Raw genomic sequence first — 4,956 nt, 5'->3', positions numbered from 1 at the left:
CATGGGGAATGCGGGACTGAGCCCCAAACCCACTGCTGCTTTGGGGTTCAACCACACGCTGGGGCAATGGGCTCCTCGCGTTCACCCATACCCAGGGGGAGCAGCACCCACCACTGAGACACTTCTTGGGGCTGCTTTTATCAAACTTGGCCTGCTGGTGCCATCACCCCTTTCCTCATCAATTATTGCTTCCTCGTTGCCTTCTCCACCCCTTTTGCAATTTCATGGGCTTTGGGCTTTATTTGCTTTATTTGGCTTTATTTGTGGATGATGATAAAATTATCAAGGTTACGGTAGAAGTTGGGGCAAAGGTGGGAGTGTCTGGGCAGAGCCGCAGCTGCACCCCACTGACCCGGTTTCAGCTTTGCTGCTGACCTTGGAAAAGCCATTTTTGCTCTGAAGTCTCATGAGTTTATCTCCAGAGGGCAGAATTCTGCAAAAAAAGAAACTTCTAAAAAAACCAATTTTTTTTTAGGCTTTCCCCCCTTATCCTCGCATTTCCACCAGCAGGAAAAGAAACAGATTCTTATGGAAATATGTGCTGGTGGCTTATTTTTGTCCCTCTCCCAGCCCCTCAAAGAGGGATTTTCACACAGGCAGCAGCGAGAGGCATTTCAGGACACAAGTGCTGCTCACATGCTTTGAGGGGACTGAGAGCATCTCAGGGGTGGCTTTTCCCTTGGGAAAAGGGGGAGGAGAGTGAGGCAGACAAGGCCTCCCTCTTTGCTGGGCATGTCTATGGTCAGCCCCATGGTTTGGGGGTTCCTGGGGTGTTTTCCGTGGCAGGCACTGCCGTCGGGCCGAAGCGGAGGTGTTGGCAATGGATGTGCTTCCCTTAAATGTCTTTTTGTGACTCTCAGCCCCCCAGCCCAGCCCAGGTCTGATGCTGGGACCAGTGTTGCGCTGGCTGTCACCGTCCTGGGAGATGCGTGATGTCCCCCTCCACGCTGATCTGGGGGGACAAGGGGAGAACTGGGCCTCCTTCCCCTGTTTTCCTTGCTTAGCGGGGGGGATCTGAGCGGGCTGGCTGGAGGGGGGCTCAGCTAGGCTTGCTGGCAGCGTGCAGGGCTGCAGTGGGATCCCTGGGGGGGTGTGTGTGCTGCCAGGGTAGCGGTGAGCAGGGACCACTGGGGAGCGCGGCAGGAGGAGTTTGGGGAAGGTGTTTTGGGGCTGTATTTAGGGAAGGGGTTTGGGAAGGTGTTTTGAGGAGGTGCTTTGGCATAGGGTGAGTCACTTTGCGAAGGTGCTTTTGGGAAGCACTTGGAGCAAGTGTTTTAGGAAGATGCTTTGGAAAGATGTTTCAGGAAGGTCTTTGGGGAAGAAGCTTTGGGGAGGTGTTTAGGGAAGATGCTTTGGGGAAGGTTTGGGAAGGTGTTTTAGGAAGGTGTTTTGCGAAGATGCTTTGGGGAATTGTTTTGGGAAGATGTTTAAGAAGATGCTTTGGGAAGGTGTTTTGGAAAGGTGTTTTAGGAAGACGTTTTGGGAAGATGCTTTGGGAAAACGTTTTGGGGAAGTGTTTTAGGAAGGCGTTTTGGGGAAGTGTTTTAGGAAGGCGTTTTGGGAGGACGCTCTGGGGAGGCTCTTCGTTCCCAGCGGCAGGGGCAGCCGGCAGGGAGGAGGGGGCGTTATGCGGCGCTGCGCGGTGCGGTGCGGTGCGGAGCGGGCTCCGCGGCCACCTGCGCGCCTGCAGTGCCGCCGGCCGCCACCGGGTGGGGCGGCAGGGCAAAGAGTGAGCGCGGCGGCGGCGGGGGGAGGCTGCCGGTCCGCGCCGCGGGGAGGGGGGGCTTCTGCACCGGGATGCACCGGGGGGAGCTCCCTGCAGCGGGGGGCGGTGCCCGCGTACGGGTGCGCGGGGTCCCTGCGGCAGGGGGGTCTCCCTCCACCGGGATGCACTGGTGGGGTGGTGATGGTGGCAACTCCCATCGCCGGGAAACGGGGATTTAATGGTGGTGGTGGGGTGATGGTCGTGTCTCTGCGCCGGGATACGCGGGCAGAGGGGTTCAGCAAGGAGTCCACGAGGGTTGGTGACCTGGAGTGGCGGGGGTCCCTGCCACGGCGGTACCCCAGGATGCGGGGAGGGGGGGGTCGCTGTACCAGCCCCGGGATGCTGGGGGTGTGTGTGTGGGATTCCCGCACCCTGGGTCCATCCCCGTCCCGGGATGGAGGCGAAGGAAAGGGGCTGCAGGCCCAGGTCACCCCAAAGGAAGGGGGACACCCCTTGACTCCCCGGGAGCCTACCGGGGTGGGGCGGCACAACCCCCTCGGCGCTCTGCGGCCCCACCGAGCACCGGACTCAAACCAGCTGGGGAGGCTGAAGGGGGACGTGGGGCGGGGGGGGTGGAGGGGGGGCGGGGGGGGGCTGGCGAAGAAGAAAGGGGGGAACCTCAATGAACTTTTGTTTTTCATGTAATCTGAAGCAAATGCTTTGCAAAACTGCCTGCAAGCAGGCAGCCTGGATACCTGCCTTTGCCTCCATCGCTGTTGGGGCTGGGCGGGGGGGCTGGAGGGGCGGGAGCAGTGGTGTAGCCTCATGTGTAAGACAGTGTCTGATTTGGAAATACACCTCGGGTAAAGCGGGGGTCCCCCAGCCCTGATTCCTCCCTGTCCTGACAAGCACTGGGGAGGGGGAGTCAGGATAATCACCCGCCCCCCCCCCCCAAAAAAAAAAATAAAAATAGGGTGTGTGTGGAATATAGCAAACTTGCAAAAAATATTGTGGGGGCAGAGTAAATCATTGCGAGGGGTGATAATCACTGGGAGGGAATAACTGGTAATGGGAAATCAATGTAAATAGGCAAATAACTGGGGGGGGGGGGGGGGGGGGGAATCATTGCAAGGGGCCAAATCATTGCAGGGGGTAAATCCTTGTGGGAGTAAATCACTGACGGGGCAATTCATTGCAGCAGTGTAAATCATTGCAAGCAGGGAAGTAATGGGAGGGTAGCAAGGAGTTGTGAGCAGGGAAATGGAGGGGGGGTGGTCAGAATCATTGTGGGAGGGTAAATCATTGCAAGGAGCAAGTAATGAAAGAGTGGCAGATCAATAGAGGGGTAAATTATTGGGGAGGGGGACAATCATTGCCTGGGGCATATTAGTGTGTGTGGGGGTAAATCGCTGAAAGGGGAAAATCATCAGGGGATAAATCTTGTGGATGGGGGTTGTCATTGCAAGGGGGGAAATCTTTGGGGGTAATTATTGCAGGGAAGAAATTATTGCAAGGGGGAATCGTTAAGGGTTAAAAATTGGGGGGGTCATTGAGAGGGGGAAATTATAGGGGGGGTAGATCTTGGGAGAGGGAATTATTGCAAGGGAGGAAATAATTTTGGGTTAAATATTGGGGGATTATTGTAAAGGAGAATCATTAAGGGTTAAATACAGAGTGGGCATCATCGTGGGGGGAATCATTAAGCATCAAATATTGGGGTGAATCAGTGCAAGGGGGAAATTATCAAGGACTAAATATTGGAGGGGAGCATGGAAAAGGGGAAACAAGGATTAAATACTGGGGGGTGCATCCCAAGAGGGGCACGATCAAGGACTGAATACTGGAGGGGAGCACGGCAAGGGGGACACAATCAAGTGTTAAATACTGGGGGGGAGCACTGCAAGGGGGACACGATCAAGGATTGAATATTGGTGAGGGAGCATGGCAAGGGGGACACGACCAAGGATTGAATATTGGGGGGCACACTGCAAGGGCGAATCATCAGGGAGGGGAGTCACTTCGAGGGGAAAATGATGGAGGGGGATCAGTGCAAGGAGAGCATCCTTAAGGGTTAAATACTGGGGGGGAGGGGGGAAGTGAATTGGGGAGGGGGTGCAGATCATCGTGGGAGGGGGGCTGGTGGGCGCCGGGGCTGAGCCGCGCTTGTCTCTCCGCAGGCCGAAGGTACGGACGGCGGCGGTGAAGGAGGAGGAGGAAGAGGAGGAGGAGGAGGATGAGGCCGAGGAGCGCGGCGTGACCGTGCGGCGGGCGGCGGGCCAGGGCTCGCACGCTCCAGCGCCGCGTCCGCCCGGCTCGGCCCGCCCCCCCCGAGCCCTCTGAAGTGAGGGTGGGTGTGCGGGGGGAGCAGCCGTGCTGGCGGCCGGCCCAGCCCCGGCTTCCCCGCCTCTATATAAACACACATTGACTTTCTTTTTTTACTCAAACTCAACATTGAGAGGGGCTATACCCAGCAGCCCTGCCTCCCTCTTTACTAAGTCTGGTGAAAAGTCTGGGGCTAACAAATAACCGGCATATAGATATATATATATTTATAGAGATATATTTATATATATATAGATGGAGATATAAACCGATCTGTTTCGCTCCGTGTGTATAGATACATATATATAGCTATTTAATTCTTCCATCTCTCCAGGTCGTGGCTGACTTATTTTATGATTTTTTAATATTTTTTTAAAATCTCGCTCCTTTTTTTTTTCTTTCATTTTTTTCCCCTTCTGGTGTGTGTGGCTTTGCCTTGAAAGCAAGCGAAAGCCAGAGCATCTGCATTTGGACTTTTTGGGGGTCTTTTTCTTTTTTTTTTTCTTTCACTCCGGGTTGTTCTTTTTTTTTTTTCCTTTTTTCTTTTTTTTTCCCCTCCCGAGTTTTTGGCTACTCAGTTGCCCCCACCCCCTTCTTTTGGGGTCTCCTAGTTTTTTCTCCCCCCACCCCCCTTTTTGTGTTGTGTGGGGTGTTTTTTTTTCGCCTGTGTCACTCTGTCAAGTTTATTCCAAACAAGAACAAAGTTTTCAGACAGGGACAGAGGAGAAACTGCTTTTTGGGTCCCCCTTTTCTTTTTTCTTTCCCTTTTTTTCCCACCCCTCCCCTATTTTCCTGTTGTTTTTTAACCTGCCAGCGGAGAGGGGGCGAGCCCGGCCCCCCCGCCCAAGGACCCCCCAGGCAGCCCTTAGCGTGTGCTCCGCAATCTCCCTCTTTTTTTTTTTTTTTTTTTTTTTTTTTTCTCCCCGTGC

The sequence above is a fragment of the Falco cherrug genome, chromosome 1 (assembly GCF_023634085.1).
Source record: "Falco cherrug isolate bFalChe1 chromosome 1, bFalChe1.pri, whole genome shotgun sequence".
Taxonomy (NCBI): domain Eukaryota; kingdom Metazoa; phylum Chordata; class Aves; order Falconiformes; family Falconidae; genus Falco; species Falco cherrug.
Note: the sequence above shows the minus strand (reverse complement) of the source record.